Raw genomic sequence first — 25,908 nt, 5'->3', positions numbered from 1 at the left:
TCAAACATGATTATAGTATTATCCACTAAAGAGTTAGGCACATTTATCAGGGAAACCACCATATGATGTCAAAAGATACGCCGAGAAGCTAAGAGGCATTTCCAATGATAAAATATGATATATATGATAATTTCAAGAAGACGTGAAGATTTGTGGTAGCATTCAAATTAGGCTCATATCGTTATTATGAACTACAAAATTATTGATAAGGTCTTGTATACTTATTTAATATATATCGCAGATAAATCTACAGTAGCTATTAATACATTAATATGATGACGTGTTGTGATTTGACCTTTGATCTGTGGGCAGCATGCACCGTTGTGAAAGGGAATTACTCTTGGGGTGTTTGCGAGTGTGTATGAAAATCGAGGAAAAAATATTAAGAGATATATAAAGAGTTTATTTAGAAATTTCACAAAATGCATCAGCGTACTGCATCATCTACATCGTTTACAGTAAGAAAACAACTTTAATTTTGTCTTGTAAAATTCAAAATTATGAACTAAGTATGTATGTATGTTTATTTGTATGAATGAATTAAGTATGTATGTATGTTTATATGTATGAATGAATTAAGTATGTATGTATATATATGTATGTATGAATTAAGTATGAATGTATGAATTAAGTATGTATGTATGAATTAAGTATGTATGTATGAATTAAGTATGTTTGTATGAATTAAGTATGTATGTATGAATTAAATTTTTATGTATGAATTAAGTATGTATGTATGAATTAAGTATGTATGTATGAATTAAGTATGTATGTATGAATTAAGTATGTATGTATGAATTAAGTATGTATCTATGAATTAAGTATGTATGTATGAATTAAGTATGTATGTATGAATTAAGTATGTATGTATGAATTAAGTATGTATGTATGAATTAAGTATGTATGTATGAATTGAGTATGTATGTATGAATTAAATATGTATGTATGAATTAAGCATGCTTGTATGAATTAAGTATGTATGTATGAATTGAGTATGTATGTATGAATTGAGTATGTATGTATGAATTAAATATGTATGTATGAATTAAGCATGCTTGTATGAATTAAGTATGTATGTATGAATTAAGTACGTATGTATGAATTAAGTATGTATGTATGAATTAAGTATGTATGTATGAATTAAGTATGTATGTATGAATTAAGTATGTATGTATGAATTAAGTATGTATGTATGAATTAAGTATGTATGTATGAATTAAGTATGTATGTATGAATTAAGTATGTATGTATGAATTAAGTATGTATGTATGAATTAAGTATGTATGTATGAATTAAGTATGTATGTATGAATTAAGTATGTATGTATGAATTAAGTATGTATGTATGAATTAAGTATGTATGTATGAATTAAATATGTATGTATGAATTAAGTATGTATGTATAAATTAAGTATGTATGTATGAATTAAGTATGTATGTATGAATTAAGTATGTATGTATGAATTAAGTATGTATGTATGAATTAAGTATGTATGTATGAATCAAGTATGTATGTATGAATTAAGTATGTATTTATGAATTAAGTATGTATTTATGAATTAAGTATGTATTTATGAATTAAGTATGTATGTATGAATTAAATATGTATGTATGAATTAATAACTGCGTCATTAAATGTTTGTCAAACGAAAAACTGAACCTACCCTTCCAATACTGTGTATATGCCTTTTTTTCCCTTACATGCAGGAGGATTGTAAAACTCTTCGAACATTAATCGCCAGAATTCACTTGTGTTAAATTCAGAAATATGATATTTGTGATTTGTATAATACAGATTGAGAAAATCACATGCCGTAGTTCCCAGTAATTAAGGCAGCTTCTGTGCGTAATATGCGACAGAGAGAGATGTTAGTCAAAGCAAAATTTTATACATACATTGGTAGTATGTACGTATCTTAATGCATTCATATATGAGCACACTCTAAGACTCGATTATGAATTTTTAGCTTTTCGAAGAAACTTGATTTGTTCATTTTATCATTGGCATATCGCATATACAGTAGTGCTTACAAGGGCATCATGTTTACAGGGTCTTACATTATCAATGCAGACGTTAATGGCGTGCGTGTGTGAATTCTGAACAACCCTTTTACAACTGAAACAAGCATTAACCTACGATATCACTGAGTTTTATATCTCCCGGTAGTATAGATGATATTTGAAGCATTTTCACTGGAAATGCCTTTTCCCTTCTCGTAGTATCTATAATATATTAGGATCAGAAGTGAAGTGTCCTGGCAGCGGTGGGATTCGAACCCACGCCTCCGAAGAGACTGGTGCTTAAAACCAGCGCCTTCGACCGCTCGGCCACGCTACCTCTTGATAGGTGTACATTTGCCATCAAGTTTCCCTTCTACGAGGTAGCAAGGGCATTTCCAGCGTGATCCCAAGATGCGATTATGTGGTTCCTTTTATGCATTCGGGAAAAAAATGCACACGCAGTATGACAATTTCCATCTATCTTCCGAAAGCAGTTATAACTCCCACCCAAGTCTACAGTAAATAGTAACAGAAATTGTCAAACGTTTGTCTTCTTGTAAACGTCCATCATTGATAAAACTAATAATCCTCAAACACCATTTTAAATCATGGAGAAATAAAAAGAAAACATGGAATATTTTACATTTATTTAATATATGTCTTTTAGAAATTGTATAAAGTCACTCCCCCCTCTCTGCATCGTATACTAATCTTCTCCGCGCAAAGGGATTCTCTGACCGACGCCCACAGAAGATTCTCGTCTTCCGCATTGCCCTTCTGCGACAGGCAACCGCCTCCACCACAGGCATATCCAACGGGAACTTAGGATATGGTGTGAACATAGGAACATCGTCAAAAACTTTTGTAACAATTGGCGTTTGTGGAGCAGAAGAGTTTCTTGAAACCTGAGAAACAGGCGTGATATTCATATCAGAAGAAACTGGAAAGAGGGAAATTGCTGCGGAGGTCATCGTACAGTATTCCGATCTGAAGTAAAGTGAAAAAATGTGAATTTGACTTTTAACCTGATTTTTGCCCCGCGTATCCCCGAATCAGGTAAGGTTAAGCGTTGTTCACAAAATATGTGAATTAATTACATCATTGCTGTTTAACCCAATTCCTGTTATATAAGGAAATCGCATCTTTGATACGCGGCGAAAAATTCAGACAAAAGGTCCTACCACAGCACATTTTATCGGCCGGGTCATATTTAGAAGGCCCGGGCGAAGCTAGAACTTCGCAAATCATAAACAACAACACATTTTATCACATTATTTCGGATCAGAATACTGTACGATGATCACTACTACTTCTCAGTTCCACGTTTCTTTTGATATGGATGTCACGCCCATTTCTTAAGTTTCATAAGAATCTCCTGTTCACCGAACGCCAAATATATCAAAATATCCCGATGATATGTGCACACCTTATTCTGGGATCTCGTTGTAAATGCCTGTAATGGAGGCGGTTGCCTGCCGCAGATGGGCAATGCGGAAAACGAGGTTCGGCGGACGTCGATCAGAGGCGCCCTTTGCGTGGAGAAGATTAGTATACGAAGCATAGAGGGAGGAATGACTTTATTCAAAACTTTAAATGTCAGATAATAAATAAATGTGTTTGTAAGATATTCCATGTTTGCTTTTTTCCTCTCCATGATATAAAATTGCTGTAGAATTAAGTGGGAGTAATTACTACGTTTAGAAGATAAATGAAAATCGTCCATCTACAACCTCGCGGCGAAGCAGTCATCACATTACTTCGGATCAGAATACTGTACGATGACCACTACAACAACTTCCCTGTTCCGCGTTTCTTTTGATATGGCTGTCACGCCCATTTCTCAGTTTCAAGAAAGTCTGCTGTTCACCGAACGCCAAGTATATCAAAATATCCAGATGAGGTTCCTGTGTGTACACCACATCCTGGGATTCCGTTAGAAGATGAAAAGGTTCGGCAGGCGTCGGTCAGAGGCACCCTTTGCGCGGAGAAGATTGGTATACGAAGCAGAGGGAGGAATGACTTTAAATGTCAGATGTTCAATAAATGTGTTTGTAAGATATTCCATGTTTTCTATGAGTTTGGGTATTATTAGTTTATCAAAGGTGGTCGTTTACAAAGAAGACAAACTTTTAACATTTTCTGTTTCCGACTTACACGAGATACGGCATGTGATTTTCTCAATCCTGTATTATACAGATCACAATTATCAAATTTCTGAATTTAAGTAAGTGAATTCTGACGATGAATGTTCGAAGAATTTTAAATCATCATGCATGTAAGGGAAGGAAGAGCAACATACAGAACATTAGAAGGAAAGGTTCAGTTCTTCGTTTGACAATATATTTCATAAGTAGTTGAAAGAGAAGAAAGTTCTTAGTAAGATAGAGTGAATTTCCATCAGGAAATGATGCTATAGGACAGGAAGTCACAACATATGCCCGTGTGTGTATATATGTATGTATTATGTATAACGAATAATAAACCGAAATGGATGATTTCCTAGGCTTCAAGGGAGTTCCTGTTCCACAAACGACAATTGTATCAAAAGATCCAGATAAATTTCCATTTTGCATACCACATCTTGGGATAGCTTTGGAAATGCTTGTGGTGGAGGAGGTGCCTGCCGCAGAAGGGCAATGCGGAAGACGAGAAGGTTCGGTAGATATCGGTCAGAGGCTCCCTTTGCGCGAAGAATAATGGTATACAATATATAAGCGACAAATATTTTAAGTAATTATGTATACAATCTATTCCCTTCTTATTTTAGTAACTTCGTCGAAATATAATTTGGTTCCTTTGATGCATTCGGAAAAATACACATGCAGAATGACGATTTATCTTCCAAACAGCTATACAGTAGATAGTAATAAGCGAATATCGTGTAAGAAAATGTTAATTGCCTTGTAAATGACCATTTTATATCATGGAGAAGAAGAAAGCATATCGTACAAATACATTTATTTAACATCTGACACTTAAAGTTTTGCATAAAGTCATTCCTCCCTCTCTGCTTCGTATACCAATCTTCTCCGCGCAAAGGGAGCCTCTGACCGACGCCCGCCGAACCTTTTTATCTTCCTTACCGCCTCCAACGGGATCCCAGGATGTGGTGTGTATATATCATCTGGATATTTTGATATACTTGGCGTTCGGTGAACAGGAGACACTCTTGAAACTTGAGAAATGGGCAGGACATCCATATCGAAAGAACGGCGGGTCAGGGAAATTGTAGTGGTCATCGCACAGTATTCTGATCCGAAGTAATGTGATGTAATGTGCTGTGATATGACCTTTAACCTGATTGTTTTGCCGCCAAGTAAGGTCAAGCGACGTATGGAAATAATTTATAAAAAATAATAAATAAATGATCTCGGTAATATTTCAACCCAATTCCTTTTTCAGACATATCCCCAAGATTACCAAAGACTGCTTGTGAAGAAAGACGATACTTCATATTTTCGTTTCAGACAAGATTATATCATTATCCACTAAAGAGCTAGGCACAAGGAATAATTACTTTTAACATGGAAACCACCATTCCATTTAAAAAAAAAAAAAAATCAGTTAATCTTTAAAGGAATCAGAAGTTATAGTTATTGGGTGCATGTAGAGGGTAAAACTGATAATCTTACTTCTAGAAGAAACCTTTGGGCATTTGCAAAATCTTATTTATAAAAGTAGTTGCATGATTACATCAGTGTTTACCCCGCACAATGATATTTCCTTATATATCAAACATCTGCTATACCCACCGTTAATTTCAATGGTAGATATATATATGAAAGAATTTAAGAACAAAAAAAGAAATACCTACACAGACACGCGCGCACACATGATATCAGTTGTGATTTCATGTCGTTCACAATACCTGATTCTTTCCAGGCGGCAATAATGTTTATCTTGACTAAGATCCTCTTACTGCGTTATGACATATAAGTCAAACGAACTGAACCTAATCTAAAAAATGTTTCCCTCAACATTCACCAACTTCAGAAATATGATATTCGTAAACTGTACAGTATACTGCAGGATATAGAAAATTACATACCATAGTTCTCATCAGTATCTGACACTTCTTTGCTTGGGTATGATTTTTTCATTTCTTTGTATTCCTCTAGGGGGGGGGGGGGGGGAGCGAAGCTGGAAATTAAATTTTGCCAGATAACACTTAATGGGAGGGATATAAGCGGGTGAACGATTTGATGTGTTAAATATAATAATATCTGTAGGTAGCGTGGCCGAGCGGTCTAAGGCGCTGGTTTAAGGCACCAGTCTCTTCGGAGGCGTGGGTACGAATCCCACCGCTGCCAGGGATTTTAACACTTGTTCGTTGCCTTGATGTCAGCATTCAAATTAAGCTCATATCGTCAGATAAATCCACAGTAAATATAGTACAGTACTACATTAATCATGTCTAAGAATGAATCCAAAGAAGTCAGTTAGACTTGCCCTGACTATAGAAAGACGAAATAATAAAATTAAATAATTTGCTACGAAATTAATTCAGTTATTTGTAAACTTGTCGCTTAACCTTACCTGATTCGGGTTGCGCGGTGAAATAGCCAGGTTAAAGGTCAGATTATGTCACATTTCATCACATCACTCTCGGTTAGAATACTATCCGATTATGTAACTTTCCTCTCTCCCGTTTCTTTTGATATCCATATCCCGGAATGTGGTGTGCACAAAGGAACATCAGCTGGTACTTTTGATGCATCTGGTGTTTGTGGGTCAGGAAAGTATCTTGAAACGAGAAATGGTCGTAATATCCGAAAAAAACGAAAAAGAGAAACTAGCGATGCGAAGCAATGTGATGACATGTGTTGTGATTTGACGTTTGACCTGTGTTTCACGGCATATCCCTGAGTCAGATAAGGTCAAGCGACGATGTAGTTGCGTAAAAAATGTGTGAATTAATTACATCATTCATGGTTAACCTAATTCCTTTGATTATCAGTGGTCATTTACAAGAAAAACGTTTAACATTTCTCAGGTTTCTTATCCGCAAATGCAAAAGAAATGAATCTCGTGAAAAGGGGAAACGTTTGTAAATGATTTTCATTTATCTTCATAATGCAGTTATTACTCCCACTTAACAGTAGATAGTAATATACGAACCTCGTGTAAGGGGGAAACAGAAAATGTTAAACGTTTGTAAATGACCACCACTGATAGAACTAATAATCCTCAAATACCATTTTGTATCATGGAGAAGAAAAAAGGCAAACATGGAATATCTTTCAAACACATTTATTTAATATCTGACATTTAAAGATTTGCATAAAGTCATTCCTCCCTCTCTGCTTCATATACCAATCTTCTCCGAGCAAAGGGAGCCTCTGACCGACGCCCACCGAACCTTTTCATCTTCCGTATCGCCACCACAGGCATCTCCAACGGGATCCCAGGATGTGGTGTGCACATATCATCTGGATATTTTGATATGCTTGGCGTTCGGTGAACAGCAGACTCTCTTGAAACTTGAGAAAAGGGTGTGATATCCATATCGAAAGAAACGCGGAATAGAGAAGTTATTGTAGTGGTCATCGTACAGTATTCTGATCCAAAGTAATGTGATGTTGTGCTGTGGTATGACTTTTTACCTGATTGTTTTGCCGCGTACCCCTGCAGCCAAGTAAGGTCAAGCGACGTATGGAAACCAATTACAAAAGGAATGAATATATGATCTCGGTAATATTTCAACCCAATTCCCCTATCGAGACATATCCCCAAGATTACCAAAAATTTTTTTGTAAAGAAAGACAATTATACTTTATATTTTGGTTTCAAACAAGATTTTAAAATTATCCACTAAAGAGCTAGGCACATTTATCAGGGAAACTACCATTCTTGTTCTTAATGTGGTGTCAAAAGATACGCCGAGAAGCTAAGAGGCATTTCCAGTGATAAAATACGATATATAGGATCATTTCAAGAAGACGTGAAGATTTGTGTTAGCATTCAAATTAGGCTCATATCGTTATTATGAACTACCAAATTATTGATAAGGTCTGATATCCTTATTTTAAATAATCTCAGATAATTCCACAGTAAATATTAATACATTAATATGATGACATGTGTTGTGGTTTGACCTTTGACCTGTGGGCAGAATGCACCGTTGTGAAAGGGAATTACTCTTGGTGTGTGTGCGAGTGTGTATGAAAATCGAGGAAAAATATTAAGAGTTTATTAAGAAATGTCAAAAAATGCATCAGCATACTACATCATCTAGCAAGAAGTTAACATAAATTGTTAACAGTAAAAAAATAACGTTTACTTGTAAAATTCAAAATTTATAAATGAAGAAATCATGGGTGAAATAATAAAAAATCATATTTGTTCTCTTGTGTTTCGCAAGACTGTTATGGAGTTGTATTATCAATCCGTCGTTATAACACAGAAATATCGATATATATGAACTATGTATACATGCATTAAGTATGTATCCATGCTCTGAGTATGTATACATGCCTTAGTATACATGCCTTAGTATGTATATGTATATTAATTTAGTATGTATGTATGCATATTAATTTAGTATGTATGTATGTATATTCATTTACTATGTATGTATATAAATCCCGTAGGTATGTACATAAAAAAATAATTTAGTATGTATGTATATTCATTTACTATGTATGTATATAAATCCCGTAAGTATGTACATAAAAAAATAATTTAGTATGTATGTATATTCATTTACTATGTATGTATATAAATCCCGTAAGTATGTACATAAAAAATAATTTAGTATCTATGTATACATGCATATATGTATGATGTATGCAGGCATATATATTGATTATGCATATATACATGCATGTATCCATTAAGTATTCATTGGTATGCTCGTATTAATTATTTATATAAGTATTTATGTATTGAGTATGAATGTGTGCATTATGTATATATGTATTATTTATGTATTAAATATGTATGTATCAAGTTTGTATTTCTGTATTAAGTATGTATGTATTTATTAAGAATGTATGTATGTATTAAGTATGTATGTATGTATTAAGTATGTATGTATGTATTAAGTATGTATGTATGTATTAAGTATGTATATATGTATTAAGTATGTATGTGTTTATAAAGTATTATGTATGTATGTATTAAGTATGTATGTATGTATTAAGTATGTATGTATGTATTAAGTATGTATGTATGTATTAAGTATGTATGTATGTATTAAGTATGTATGTATGTATTAAGTATGTATGTATGTATTAATTATGTATGTATGTATTCAGTATGTATGTATGTATTAAGTATGTATGTATGTATTAAGTATGTATGAATGTATTAAGTATGTATGTATATATTAAGTATGTATGTATGTATTAAGTATGTATGTATGTATTGATTTTGTGTGTATGTATCAAGTATGTATGTATGTATTAAGTATGTATGTATGTATTAAGTATGTAAGTATGTATTAAGTATGTATGTATTAAGTATGTATGTATTAAGTATGTATGTATTAAGTATGTATGTATTAAGTATGTATGTATTAAGAATGTATGTATTAAGTATGTAAGTATGTATTAAGTATGTAAGTATGTATTAAGTATGTAAGTATGTATTGATTTTGTGTGTATGTATCAAGAATGTATGTATGTATTAAGTATGTATGTATGTATTAAGTATGTATGTATTAAATATGTATGTATTAAGTATGTATGTATTAAGTATGTATGTATTAAATATGTATGTATTAAGTATGTATGTATTAAGTATGTATATATTAGGTATGTATGTACTAAGTATGTATGTATTAAGTATGTATGTATTAAGTATGCATGTATTTAGTATGCATGTATTAGGTATGTATGTATTAAGTATGTATGTATTAAGTATGTATGTATTAGGTATGTATGTATTAAGTATGTATGTATTAAGTATGTTTGTATTCAGTATGTATGTATTCAGTACGTGTGTATTAAGTATGTGTGTATTAAGTATGTATGTATTAAGTATGTATGTATTAAGATTGTATGTATTAAGTATGTATGTATTAAGTATGTATGTATTAAGTATGTATGTATTATAGTATGTATGTATAGTATGTATTAATGTAAGATGTATGTATAAGTATGTATGTATTAAGGATGTATGTGATAAGTATGTATGTATTAAGTATGTATGCATTAAGTAAGTGGCATTAAGCATATTTATTAAGTATGTATGTATTAAGTATGTATGTATTAAGTGTGCATGTATTAAGTGTGTATGTATTAAGTGTGTATGTATTAAGTGTGTATGTATTAAGTGTGTATGTATTAGTATGTATTAAGTATGTGTGTATTAAGTATGTATGTATTAGGGATGTATGTATTAGGTATGTATGTATTAGGTATGTATATATTAGATATGTATGAATTAAGTATGTATGTATGAAGTATGTAAGGATTAGGTATGTAAGTATTCAGTATGTATGTATTAAGTATGTATGGATTAAGTATGCATTTTTTAGTAGATATGTATAAAGCATGTATGTATTAAGTATGTATGTATTAAGTATGTATGTATTAAGTATGTATGTATTAAGTGTGTATGTATTAAGTATGTATGTATTAAGTGTGTATGTATTAAGTATGTATGTATTAAGTATGTATGTATTAAGTGTGTATGTATTAAGTATGTATGTATTAAGTATGTACGTATTAAGTATGTATGTATTAAGTATGTATGTATTAAGTGTGTATGTTTTATGTATGTATGTATTAAGTATGTATGTATTAAGTATATATGTATTAAGTATGTATGTATTAAGTATGTATATAGTATGTATTAAGTATGTATTAAGTATGTATAAAGTATGTATTAAGTATGTATGTATGTAATTTAAGTATGTATGTATTAAGTATGTATGTATTAAGTATGTATATTGGGTATGTATTAAGTATGTATGTATCAAGTCTGAATGTATTAAGTATGTATGTATGAAATATATATTTATGTATTAAGTATGTATGTATTAAGTATGTATGTATTAAGCATGTATTTAGTATGTATGTATGGATTAGGTATGTATGTATGTATGTATTAAGTATGTATGCATATGTACGGATAAGTGTGCATGTATAAGTATGACTGTATAAGTGTGTATGTATAAGTGTGCATGTATAAGTAGGTATGTATAAATATGCATGTATAAGTATGCATGTATAAGTATGCATGTATAAGTATGCATGTTTAGTATGCTTGTATAAGTATGCATTTATAAGTATGTATGTATGAATTATGTATGTATGAAGTTTGTATGCATGAAGTATGTATGCATGAAGTATGTATGCATATAGTATGTATGCATGAAGAATGTATGCATGAAGTATGTATTCATGAAGTATGTATGTATAAGCATGTATTCATACATATGTAAGTAAAAATATGTATTCATGAATATGTATGTATAGGTATATATGTATAGGTATGCATGTTTATATATGTATGTATAGGTATGTATGTATGTATAGGTATGTATGTATGTATAGGTATGTATAGGTATGTATGTATGTATAGGTATGTATAGGTATGTATGTATGTATAGGTATGTATAGGTATGTATGTATGTATAGGTATGTATAGGTATGTATGTATGTATAGGTATGTAGGAACAGGTATGTATGTATAGGTATATATGTATAAGCATGTGTGTATAAGTATGGATGTATAAGTATGTTTGTATAAGCATCTGTGTATAAGTATGTATGTATGTATAGGTATGTATGTATGTATAGGTATGTATGTATAAGCATGTGTATTAGTATGTATGTATAAGTATGTATGTATAAGTATGTATGTATAAGTATGTATGTATAAGCATGTGTGTATAAGTATGTATGTATAAGTATGTATGTATAAGCATGTATGTATAAGCATGTGTCTATGTTATATCTATAAGTATGTATGTGTAAGTATATATGTGTAAGTATGTACATGAAAGTATGTACGTGTAAGTATGTACATGTAAGTGTGTATGTGTAAGTATGTATGTGTAGGTATGTACGTGTAAGTATGTACGTGTAAGTATGTACGTGTAAGTATGTATGTTTAAGGATATACCTGTAAGTATGTATGTATAAGTTTGTATGTGCAAGTATGTATGTGCAGGTATGTACGTGTAAGTATGTACATTTAAGTATGTATGTATAAGAATGTACGTGTTAGTATGTACATGTAAGTATGTACGTGTAAGTGTGTATGTGTAATTATGTATGTATAATTATGCACATTTAAGTATGTACATATCAGTATGTATGTATACGTATGTACGTGTATGTATGTACGTGTAAGTATGTACGTGTAAGTATGTATGTTTAAGTATGTACGTGTAAGTATGTACGTGTAAGTATGTACGTGTAGGTATGTACGTGTAAGTATGTACGTATAAGTATGTATGTATACGTATGTACGTATAATTATCTACGTATATGTATGTACGTATAAGTATGTACATATAAGTATATAAGTTTAAGTATGTATGTATAAGTGTGTACCTATAAGTATGTAAGTATAAGAATGTATGTATAACTGTATGTATAATTATGTATGTATAACTGTATGTATAAGTATTTATGTGTAAGTATATGTATAACTGTGTATGTATAAGTATGTATGTATAAGTATGTATGTATAAGTATGTATGTATAAGTATGTATGTATAAGTATGTATGTATAAGTATGTATGTATAAGTATGTATGTATAAGTATGTATGTATAAGTATGTATGTATAAGTATGTATGTATAAGTATGTATGTATAAGTATGTATGTATAAGTATGTATGTATAAGTATGTATGTAAGTATGTATGTATAAGTATGTATGTATAAGTATGTGTGTATAAGTATGTGTGTATAAGTATGTGTGTATAAGTATGTGTGTATAAGTATGTGTGTATAAGTATGTATGTATATGTATGTATAAGTATGCATGTATAAGTATGTAAGTACGTACTAAGTATGCACATATTATGTATGCACATATCAAGTATGTATGTGTGACGTATGTATATATATATGAAGTATGTGTGTATATACAAGTATGTATATATGCATATATGTATTAGGTATGCATACATGCATGCATGTATTAGGTATGTTTACATCATCATCATCATCATTTTGGGGCTAACGCCGGCAGGGGCGCATAGCCGCATCCACCTTTCGTTTCCACCTACGAGGATCCCTCATGGCGAGCAGCCAGACAGGGGCCCGGCCCATCTCTAGTTCCTCACGACAGGTTTTTCGATCTGCCCAAGCCACGACCTTCTCGGTCGTCCCACAGGCCTCCTCCACCCAGGGTTGTCTCGGACAGAGACAACTTGATGGGCAGGATCATCCTGTGGGAGTCGAGCCAAGTGGCCATATAGCCTGAGTTGGCGATCACGGATTGTGCAAGTAACAGGTCCTGTACCAGTCTCACGGTGCAACCGTTGGTTTGACACATGGTCCCGCCAACTGTACCCAATGATCCGGCGCAAGGATTTGTTACAAAAGGCATCAAGACGAGATTCCAGAGCACAAGATAGTGTCCAAGTTTCACTACCACAGAGTAAAACTGGCAGTATCAGGGCCTTGAAAACACGTAGCTTGGTCCTTCTGCACAGGTACCGACATCTCCAAATACTCTTGTCAAGAGATTTAATGACCCCTGCTGCCAGGCCAATCCGTCTACTGACTTCTTGGTCTGACAGCCCAGAGTCGTGAAATGCACTACCGAGGTATATAAAGCTCTTTGTGACTTCGATGTTTTCACCGCAAGCATGTATCGACTGGAGAGGGTCTCCTAGCAGGGCCCCAAAATCCTGGATCTTGGTCTTGGTCCAGAAGACCTCTAGCCCCAGAGACTTCGCTTCATTGCTAAATGCATCAAGAGCCGCCACAAGGGTTTCCAGAGATTCAGAGAGTACGGCAACATCATCGGCAAAGTCATGGTCTGTAACCTTGATATTGCCCAGAGTTGCTCCACAGTGACTTTGGACAGTAGCTCTACCCAGTATCCAATCCATGCAAGTGTTGAAAAGTGTTGGTGCAAGAACACAGCCTTGCCTCACACCTGAACTAACAGGGAAGAAGCTCGACAGGCCCCCACCACACTTTACAGCACTTTCAGTGCCTGTATACAGGTTTGCTATTAGTCCAATAATCCTTCTTGGAATTCCTGTTAGTCTCAGGATCTCCCAGAGAGATTCGCGATGCCCCGTGTTAAACGCCTTCTTGAGATCGATGTAGACTGCGAGCAGCCTACGTCCGAACTCACGACGGCGCTCTATATTGATTCGAAGCGCCAGGATGCGGTCGACTTACCAGGAGTGAATCCAGATTGCTCCGGCCTTTGGTGCCTCAACAGGTGGTCACTGATACGTCTCAGTAAGATGTGCGCGAGTACCTTGCCTGGTACACTGAGTAGTGTAATGCCTCGGTGATTGCTGCAGTCCCACCGATCCCCTTTCCCCTTCAAGAGAGGGATGACCACACCCCTCAGCAGGTCAGGGGGAAAGGTACCAGTCTGCCAGATGGCAGACAGGACTGCATGCAAGCCCCTTGCCATAGGTTCCCCACCAACCTTTAACAATTCGGCTGGGATGCCACAAACACCTGCTGCTTTACCACTTTTCAGCTTGGAGATCTCCCCCCTGACTTCAGCCAGGGAGGGTGGATCCTCGCTGATGGGTGGGCCTGGCAGAGGAGTCTCAACATTACCCGCATCCATGTTAACTGTTGGTGGATCAACCTTATACAACTGCTCAAAATACTCAGCCCAACGCACACGCACCCCATCAGGATCTCAGATTATCTGGCCGCTTGCTGAGCGGACTGCAGTCGTCTGTGAGGGGGGCTTGGAGTTCAGCTTTCTCAGAGCTTGGTAGGCAGGACGAAGGTCATTTACAAGGAAATGGCTTTCGACCTTCTCTGCAAGACTACTGATAAACTGTTCCTTATCCCTTCTCAACAGTGACCTAGTCCTGCGCACCAGAGAGCGGTGCAAGTTGCGATCCCCTGACAGTCGAGCCGCAGGACAAGCATCTGTGGCTTCCAGTGTCTCCTGCGAGATGGAATTCTGTCTTGTTCTTGAGCGTTCACCAATGGATTCCTGAGCTGCATCAAGCGTTTCACGCTTGAAGGTATCCCACATAAGAACAGGGTCTGCCTGGCCCTCGAGTGCTGTGAGACGACCAGAGATAGCCTCGGCAATCCCCCGGGTACACTCGTCCTCTCTCAATCTGTTCAAGTGAAACACCCTAGGGTGTTCATTTGGGCGACGGGGGGTTCTAAAGTGGACCCGGAGAATAGCCACAACTAATCTATGATCAGTTCCACAGAACTCAGCGCTTCGATACACTCTGCAGATCTGGAGGATCCTCCATCGAGTGCTAACGAGGATGTGGTCGATCTCCTTGGTCACTCTACCTGTACCACTGTACCAAGTCCAACGATGCGGGTCAGAACGCTGATACCAGGAGCCAGAAATCCTCAATTTCTGGGACCTAGCAAAGTCACGGAAAAGGAGGCTATTCTCGCTGCCAGCATCAGCTCCTGAGCCATGGGGACTGACAGACATCTCGTAGCCAGCTCGATCACAGCCGGATACCGCATTGAAGTCGCCCAGAACAATATGAATATCTCGCCGAGGACATCTGTCTGCCACAGATGCAAGTTTGGCGTAAAACATCTCTTTCACCTCAAGTTTATATACATCCGTAGGAGCGTATACAGCAACAAGAGACATGAAGCCAAATGAAAGCTTCAGTCTCAATACCATGATACGCTCATCGACTGGAGTGACCTCAACTACCAAGGGTTGAAGTCTGCTGGAGATGGCTATGGCTACTCCCTGGAGATGGTGGCCATCGCTGCGGCCCGACCAGTAGTAGGTGTAGCCACCCACACTTATCGTGCCTGCTGCCAGGTCTTCTCACCTCTGAGAGAGCAGCCACCTCAACTCTCAGCTGTTTCAATTCCCTCGATAGTAGTGGTAACCGCTCGTCCTGTCGCAGGGAACGGATGTTCCAAGCCCCCACCCTGACAGTCTGCCTGAGGTCTAACCTCGGGCAATCACTCCGGGTGGGCGCCACCTCTGCCATCCCTACCGACGCCGCCCCATATAGAGAAGGTTGGCTGGCTGCAGGCCTCATAATCCACCTGCAGGGCTCCCTGGGGCTTTCCCCCACAAGCATCACGCCAGGCTGGCGGCCGCTGGGACCCAGCTGGGACGGGGGGTAACCCCCCCTCCCCACCCGAGTCCCAGCGGTCGCCAACCCAGAGGGACCCACAGCCCGCCGTACTTGCTGGGTAGGAGGGACTTTAGCCCTCCCCCCAGCATCAACAACTATATGGCTCGTTGCCAGTGGTTATCTCGGGGGGGCCGACTGGCAAGGCCTGCCTCCCCACAGCCGCCCATTAACCCCAGGGGGCGCGGGGGGCAGGAGTTAGTACGAAGCCAGGGCATATCCACACGCCGGTGGGCCATGACTCCGTACCTTTAGGGCCTCCTGCTGCTCCAAGAGCCTCCACAGTTCAGCCTAGGACCGCAAGGTACCTAGTTTCCATGGGTGGCCACGAGGAGGCACTGTAGAAGTCTTGATGATGGAGAGGCTATGAGCTGGCAGGTATACATGCATACATGTATTAGGTATGTATATATGCATACGTGTATTAAATACGTGCACATGCATATGTGCAATAAGTATGTATACATGCATATATGTATTTACACATGCATACATTATATGTAAATCCCTACATGTATTAAGTATCTACCCACATTCATATATGTATTAAGAATGTATTCAAGCGATATGTAGGTTTATATTTAGTATGTGTATATGTATGTATCTATTATGTATGTATCTATTATGTATCTATATGCATGTATGTATGTATCTATTAAGTATTATGTCTATATGCATGTATGTATGCATTTATCAAGTATTATGTATATATGCATGTATGTATGAATTAAGTATGTATGTACGTATTATGTGTGCATGAAATATTTATGTTTCAAGTATATATAAATTCCTTCAAGTATTAAGTATATACACACATTCACATATGTATCAAGTATGTATGCATGTGATAAGTATGTTAATATTTAATATGTTTATGTGTATGTATCTATTAAAAATGTATGTATGTATGTATATGCAAGTATGAATTAAGTGTGTATGTACGTATTATGTGTGTATGAATTATTTACGTATCAAGTATGTATGCATTCATGCATGAAGTATGTATGTATGAAGTACGAATGTATGTAGTATCTATGTATGCAGTATGCATGTACCAGTATGTATGTCTATGCATTATCCTATTGAATATGTGGATGTATGCCTTAAGTATTGTAAGTATTTATGCAAGTATTGATCAACACAACCAGAATAGGAAAGCCGTTACTACTCAGATTTTAATACTGTGCAAGTTGCATCCTCTGATAACGTGACCCAAGCGTATCGGGATTACATTAGATTAGAAGTTTGTTATGAGTTGTTGGCAAAATTCCAACAATTGGTAGCGGGGGTGAACTCACAAGAGATATGGGGTCGTTTAAAACCATTGATAAGGCTAATAAGATAAACATGGAATGGTTTGTATACAGATATATGTAATATATGTGTTTTTAAAGATTGTATAAAGTCACTCCTCCCTCTCTGCTCCGTATACTAATCTTCTCCGCGCAAAGGGAGCCTCTGACCGACGCCCACCGAATCTTCTCGTCTTCCGGATTGACCTTCTGCGACAGGCAACCGCCTCCACCACAAGCATCTCCAACTGGAACTCAGGATGTGGTGTGCACATAGGAACATCGTCAGAAACCTTTGAAACTATTGGCGTTTGTGAGCAGGAAAGTCTCTTGAAACCTGAGAAACAGGCTTGATATCCATATCAGAAAAAACGAGAAACAGGGAAGTTGCTGCGGTTGTCATCGTATAGTAGTCCGATCTGAAGTAATGTGACGAAATGTGGATTTGACTTTTAACCTGATTCTTACCCCGCGTATCTCCGAAGCAGATAAGGTTAAGCGATGACAGAGTAGTTTACATATTATGTGACTTAATTACATCACTCCTGTTTAACCCAATTCCTTTACCCATTCCTTCTCAAGTCGGTAGCGTGGCTCAGATCATTAACTCCGATGTGTCGCTTAACCTTACCTGACTTCGGGTTGAGTATTGAAACAGTCAGCTTACAGGTCAGATCACGTCACATTTCATTACATCACTTCCGGTCAGAATACTGTCCGATAACCACCATGTAACTTCCCTGTTTCCCGTTTCTTTTGATATGTATATCACGACTGTTCCTCCGGTTTTTAGAGATTTTCCTGCTTCAAAGCGCCTTTGATCCTAGAATGTTCTTTATAGATACTCCAAGAATCGAAAATCATTTCTAGTAAGAACACATTAAATATATACCTACAATTAAAGCTAATATTCATGTATTTATATTAGGTTCATATCGTCAGTTAGTGATGGTTTGACCTATAAAAGGATTGTTCAGGTTTCACACATACACATATATCTTGATATATATTGTTGTAAGATTTCATGCTATTTCTGGCATATCTCTATTCATTACATAGTCTTGATATGGCATATGCTTCAAAGTTGAATTCATTTATTCACATTAATTCAGTGAAACAGTGAGGTTAAAGATCGAATCACATTGCATTCCCTTCACATAACTTCAGATGGGAATATTATACGATTCCCACTACAGCAGTTTCCCTCTTTCGCATTTTTTTTCTATATGAATATTACGTCTGTTTCTCAGGGTTTAAGAGAGTTCTTGTTCCACAAACGCCAATTGTATCAAAAGATCCAGATAATTTAACATTGTACACACCTCATCTAGGGATACCTTTGAAAATGCGGGTGGTGGAAGCGACCTGTCGCAGAAGGTCAATCCGGAAGACGAGAAGATTCGGTGGGCGTCGATAAAAAGCTCCTTTGCGCGAAGATTGGTATATAAAGCAGAGAGGAAGGAGTGACTTTATACAAATATTAAATAATTATGTATATAATCCATTCCCTGTTTATTTTAGTAACTTCGTCAAGAAATAGCTTTTTTTATATTCAGCTTGCTTGTTCATCCCACAAAACATTATTCCAAACTTTATACAATATATAAGACAAATATTTAAAATAATTATGTATATACTCCATTCCCTTCTTATTTTAGTTATTTCGTCAAAAGAATTGTAGCTTTCTATATATTCAATTAGTTATTTCACCCCACAAAGCATTAAAATGTTTGCAATAGCGGCCTTTCTAGTCGTGCGATTATAAGTTTAGGCAGTCCTTTGTATTGTTCATGAAAATTGTGAGCTCGCTCGCCCTTGTATAATGCATGGATACATATTTACATTCATATATATATATACATACATATGTTTATATATGTATATATAGACATTAAGCATACATGGATTAAGGCCAGGTAAAAGGTTATACCACAGTACATTTTATCACATTATTTCGGATCAGAATACTGTACGATGACCACTACTACTTCCCTGTTCCACGTTTCTTTTGATATGGATGTCACGCCCATTTCTCAAGTTTCAAGAGTCTTCTGTTCACCGAACGCCAAGTATATCAAAATATCCAGATGATATGTGCACACCACATTCTGGGATCCCGTTGGAAATGCCTGTGGTGGAGGCGGTTCCCTGCCGCAGATGGGCACTGCGGAAGACGAGGTTCGGCGGGCATCGGTCAGAGGCGCCCTTTGCGCGGAGAAGATTGGTATACGAAGCAGAAAGGGAGGAATGACTTTATGCAAAACTTTGTCAGTTATATCAGTTTTATCAGTGGTGGTCATTTACCAAAAAACAAACGTTTAACATTTTGTAGAGTTAAGTGGGAGTAATAACTACGTTTAGAAGATGAATGAAAATCGTCAATCTACAACCTTACTTGGCTGCAGGGACAATCATCACATTACTTCGGATAAGAATACTGTACGATGACCACTACAACAACTTCTCTGTTCCGCGTTTATTTCGATATGGATGTCCCGCCCATTTCTCAAGTTTCAAGAAAGTCACCTGTTCACCGAACGCCAAGTATATCAATATATCCAGATGACGTTCCTGTGTGCACACCACATCCGGGGATCCCGTTAGAGGAGGAAAAGGTTCGGCGGGCGTCGGTCAGAGGCTCCCTTTGCGCGGAGAAGATTGTTACACGAAGCAGAGGGAGGAATGACTTTATGCAAAACTTTAAATGTCAGATGTAAAGTAAAATTGTTTGTAAAATATTCCATGTTTTCTTTGAGTTTGGGTATTATTAGTTTATTAAAGGTGGTCGTTTACAAAGAAGACAAACTTTTAACATTTTCTGTTTCCGATTTACACGAGATACAGCATGTGATTGTCTCAACCCTGTATTATACAAATCACAAATATCAGATTTTTGAATTTAAGTAAGTGAATTCTGGCGATGAATGATAGGTTCAGTTCTTCGTTTGACAAATATTTCATAAGTAGTTGAAAGAGAAGAAAGTTCTTAGCAAGATAGAGTGAATTTCCAAGAGAAAGTATGATGCTAAAGCACACAACTGAAATCATACGTCCGCGTGTGTATATATATATGTATTATGTATGCCGAATAATAAACCGTAATGGATAATTTCATCCATTTCGGCTTATTTTTCGTCTGAAGAGGAACTAGTGAAGATATCGAAACGTCACGATTTATTTTGAATTTTACTATGGTTTTCCTTTTTATCTTTATGTACACGTTACTGTGTTTATATAATGTACGGATGTATTATGCATGTATTATATATCCATGCATATATATATGTATGTATTATGTATGTGTGCATGTATTTTATATGTATGTATCAAGTTTGAATGTATATATGCATCTGTGAATTAGTATGCATTTATGTATGAAGTATGTGTGCATAAAGTATGCTTGTATGAAGTGTGTATTCATGAAGTATGTTTATGTTTCTCTGTATGCATATATTTGTATGTATATATGAAGTGCCTATTTATGTATTACGAATGCATATGCACTAAATCCCGAAAGTATTGAAATTATTGTACTGAATATGGATATATGCATTATTGAGATATATCGATTCAAATCATTTATAAAACTAATACATTAAACAGAATAGTTTATTTACACATTTATTTAATATCCACCGTTTAAAGATTGTATAAAGTCACTCCTCCCTCTCTACTTCGTATATTAATCTTCTCCGCGCAAAGGGAACTTCTGACCGTCGCCTACCCAACCTTCTCGTCTTCCGCATTGCCCTTCTCTGGCAGGCAACCGCCTCCACCACAGGCATCTCCAACGGGATCCCAGGATGTGGTGTGCACATAGGAACATCGTCAGGAACTATTGATACAATTGATGATTGTGAAGCAGGAAAGTCGGGAAACAGGGAAGTTTCTGCGGTGGTCATCGTATAGTATTCCAATCTGAAGTAATGTAATTAAACGTGCTGTGATTTGACTTATAACCTGAGTTTTCACCCGCGTATCCCCGAGTCAAGTAAGGTTAAGCGAAGCGGAGTGGTTTACAAATTTATGTGAATGAAATACATCACTGCTGTCTAACCCAATTCCTTTACCTGTTTCTTCTAAGGTCGAAAACAAAACTTAAAGGTTATCGGATATCGCTTACAAGAAGACACTTTTGCATGCTGATCACAACGGGACATTCTTCTCGCCACACTTTCAAAGGTAAATTCAATTAATCTTGAATAAAAACAAATAAACATTAACTCACGGTTGAGAAAAGTAAATATGGATTTGCTTAAATGCATATATATTTAAAAATCATACAGTTTTATAAATTTACTCCTTCCTCTCTGCTTTGTATATTAATCCTCCACGCAAAGGGAGCCTCTGACATCATCTCCAACGGGATCCCAGGATACGGTGTGCACTTAGAAATAATTGGCTTTTGTGGAACCGAAAACTGCGATCTGAAAACTTTATAATATGCAATTAATAATGAATGGAGATACACCGGAAATAATTCGAAACTTGCAACAATATTCATCTGCACATTCCCCTACTTCTGAAATATCTCAATGAGAAAAGAAATACAAGGAAAGATATAAGGAAAGTAATCGTTTTCTTGATTTTATTATTAACATATCGTAGATCCTACCCGCTCCTGCGTGGGTGATCGTTTCCATTGATTTGAGTTTCTTTTGTATCTTTTTAGGAGGGGAGGGAGCATAGCAAATCAAAGCTGGAATTCATTCTCGCAAGATGACATTCAATGGGCAGTATATAAGCAATTCAGAATTTGATAAGGTGGCATTTTTTCCCATGAATAGTGGCTGGTTGTAAGCACCAGTCTCTTCGGGGGCGTGGGTTCGAATCCCGCCGCTGCCAGGGCTTGTGGCACCTTTGATCCTAGAATTTTATTTATAGATACTCCAAGAAACGAAAAAAATACTTCTAGTGAAAACATATAAAATATATACCTACGATATAATGCTAATATTCATGCAAATTGGGTTGATATCGTCAGTTAGTGCAGGTTTGACCTATAAAAGGATTGTTCAACTTTCACATATACACATATCTCCAGATATGTATGTTGTAAGTTTTCGTGTTATTTCTGGCATATCTCTATTCATTACATACTCCAGGGTTCAAGAGAGTTCCTGTTCCACAAACGCCAATTGTATCAAAATATACAGATAATATTCCATTGTGCATACCACATCATGGGATACCTTTGGAAATGCTTGTGGTGGAGGCGGTTGCCTGCCGCAGAAGGACAATGCGGAAGACGAGAAGGTTCGGTAGACATCGGCCAGAGGCTCCCTGTGCGCGAAGAATAATGGTATACAAAGCAGAGAGGGAGGAGAGACTTTATACAACATAAAAGCGACAAATATTTTAAATAATTTTGTATATAATCCATTCCCTTCTTATTTTAGTAATTTCGTCAAAATATAATTTGGTTCCTTTGATGCATTCAGAAAAAATACACACGCAGAATGAGGATTTTCCATTTATCTTCCAAATGTAGTTTTGAGCGAATATCGTGTAGGACGGAAACAAAAAATGTTAAACGTTTGCCTTGTAAATGACCACCATTTTATATCATGGAGAAGTAAGAAGAAAGCATATCGTACAAATATATTTATTTAACATCTGACACTTAAAGTTTTGCATAAAGTCATTCCTCCCTCTCTGCTTCGTATACCAATCTTCTCCGCGCCAAGGGAGCCTCTGACCGACGCCAGCCGAACCTTTTTGGCATCTCAAACGAGATCCCAGGATGTGGTGTGCATATATCATCTGGATATTTTTATATACTTGACGTTCGGTGAACAAGACACTCTCTTGAAACTTGAGAAATGGGCAGGACATCCATATCGAAAGAAACGCGGAACAGGGAAGTTGTTGTAGTGGTCATTGCACAGTATTCTGATCCGAAGTAATGTGATGTAATGTGCTGTGATATGACCTTTAACCTGATTGTTTTGCCGCGTACCCCTGCAGCCAAATAAGGTCAAGTGACGTATGGAAATAATTTATAAAAAATAATAAATAAATGATCTCAGTAATATTTCAACCCAATTCCTTTTTCATACATATCCCCAAAAATTTTCAAAGACTGCTTGTGAAGAACGACGATACTTCATATTTTCGTTTCAGACAAGATTATATCATTATCCACTAAAGAGCTAGGCACAAGGAATAACATGGAAACCAACATTCCATTTGTTTTTAATCTTTAAAGGAATCAGAAGTTATAATTACTGGGTGCTTGGAGAGGGTAGAACTGATAATGTTACTTCTAGAATAAACCTTTGGGCATTTGCAAAATCTTATTTAAAAAATAGTTGCATGATTACTTCAGTGTCTACCCCGCACAATGATATTTCCTTATATAACAAACATCTGCTATACACACCGTTAATTTTATTGGTAGAAATATCTATGAAAGAATTTTAGAACAAAAAAGAAATACCTACACACACGCGCGCGCACACATGATATCAGTTGTGAATTCATGTCGTTCACAATACCTGATTCTTTCCAGGCGGCAATAATGTTTATTTTGACTAAGATCCTCTTACTGCGTTATGGCATTTATGTCAAACGAACTGAACCTAATCTAAAAAATATCGGGTATGCTGCTTCCCTCAACATTCACAAACTCCAGAATTATGATATTCGTAAACTGTGCAGTATACTGCAGGATATAGAAAATTACATACCATAGTTCCCATCAGTATCTGACACTTCTTTGCTTGGGTATGATCTTTTCCATTTCTTTGTATTCCTCTAGGGGGGGTGGGGGGCGAAGCTGGAAATTAAATTTTGCCAGATAACACTTAATGGGAGGGATATAAGCGGTTGACCGATTTGATGTGTTAAATATTATAATATCTGTAGGTAGCGTGGCCGAGCGGTCTAAGGCGCTGGTTTAAGGCACCAGTCTCTTCGGAGGCGTGGGTTAGAATCCCACCGCTGCCAGGGATTTTAACACTTGTTCGTTGTTTTGCTGTCAGCATTCAAATTAAGCTCATGTCGTCAGATAAATCCACAGTAAATATAGTACAGTACTACATTAATCATGTCTAAGAATTAATCCAAAGAAGTCAGTTAGACTTACCCTGACTATAGAAAGACGAAATAATAAGATGAAAAAATTTTCTACGAAATTAATTCAGTTATTAACTGTCGCTTAACTTTACCTGATTCCGGTTGCGCGGTGAAACAGCCAGATTAAAGGTCAGATTATGTCACATATCATCACATCACTCTCGGTTAGAATACTATCCGATTATGTAACTTTCTTCTCTCCCGTGTCTTTTGATATACATATCCAGGAATGCAGTGTGCTCAGAGGAACATCAGCTGGTACTTGTGATGCATCTGGTGTTTGTGGGTCAGGAAAGTATCTTGGAACGAGAAATGGGCGTAATATCCGAAAGAAACGAAAAAGAGAAACTTCCGATGCGAAGCAATGTGATGACATGTGTTGTGATTTGACGTTTCACCTGTGTGTTTCACGGCATATCCCTGAGTCAGATAAGGTCAAGCGACGATGTAGTTGTGTAAAAAATGTGTGAATTATTTAAATAATTTCTGGTTAACCTAATTCTTTTGCCGAGTCCTTCTAATGCCAGAATAAATTTACAAGATTATCAGTGGTCATTTACAAGACAAACGTTTAACATTTCTCAGGTTTCAAGTGAGTTTTCTAATCCGCAAATGCAAAATAAACGAATCTCGTGAAAGAGGGAAACGTTTGTAAAGGATTTTCATTTATCTTCATAATGCAGTTATTACTCTCACTTAACAGTAGAGAGCAATATACGAATCTCGTGTGAGGGGAAACAGAAAATGTTAAACGTTTGTAAATAACCACCACTAATAGAACTAATAATCCTCAAATACCATCTTGTATCACGGAGAAGGAAAAAAGAAAACATGGTATACTTTACAAACACATTTATTTAATATCTGATATTTAAAGTTTTGAATAAAGTCATTCCTCCCTCTCTGCTTCGTATACCAATCTTCTCCGCGCTAAGGGAGCCTCTGACCGACGTCCGCCGAACCTTTTCATCTTCCGTATCGCCACCACAGGCATCTCCAACGGGATCAAAGGATGTGGTGTGCACATATCAACTGGGTATTTTGATATACTTGGCGTTCGGTGAACAGAAGACTCTCTTGAAACTTCAAAAATGGGCGTGACATCCATATCGAAAGAAACGCGGAACTGAGAAGTTATTGTAGTGGTCATCGTACAGTATTCTGATCCAATGTAATGTGATGAAATGTGCTGTGGTATGACTTTTTACCTGATTGTTTTGCCGCGTACCCCTGCAGGCAAGTAAGGTCAAGCGGCGTATGGAAACCATTTACAAAAGGAATGAATATATGATCTCGGTA

General features: G+C 36.4%; 3 non-coding genes across 3 annotated transcripts; 2 read left to right on the top strand and 1 right to left on the bottom strand.

Annotated features, from left to right (window-relative positions):
• Positions 1-2,255: 2,255 nt before the first annotated feature.
• Trnal-uaa lies at positions 2,256-2,337 on the bottom strand. Its single transcript has one exon. It is a non-coding gene; the product is annotated as a tRNA-Leu (tRNA).
• A 3,891-nt stretch (positions 2,338-6,228) lies between these two features.
• On the top strand, positions 6,229-6,310 carry Trnal-aag. The gene has a single exon. It is a non-coding gene; the product is annotated as a tRNA-Leu (tRNA).
• Positions 6,311-24,398: 18,088 nt separating this feature from the next.
• On the top strand, positions 24,399-24,480 carry Trnal-aag. The gene has a single exon. It is a non-coding gene; the product is annotated as a tRNA-Leu (tRNA).
• The last annotated feature ends 1,428 nt before the right edge of the window (positions 24,481-25,908 follow it).

The sequence above is a fragment of the Penaeus chinensis genome, chromosome 24 (genome assembly GCF_019202785.1).
Source record: "Penaeus chinensis breed Huanghai No. 1 chromosome 24, ASM1920278v2, whole genome shotgun sequence".
In the NCBI taxonomy this organism is placed as follows: domain Eukaryota; kingdom Metazoa; phylum Arthropoda; class Malacostraca; order Decapoda; family Penaeidae; genus Penaeus; species Penaeus chinensis.
Note: the sequence above shows the minus strand (reverse complement) of the source record. Positions and strands in the feature narration are given on the sequence as shown.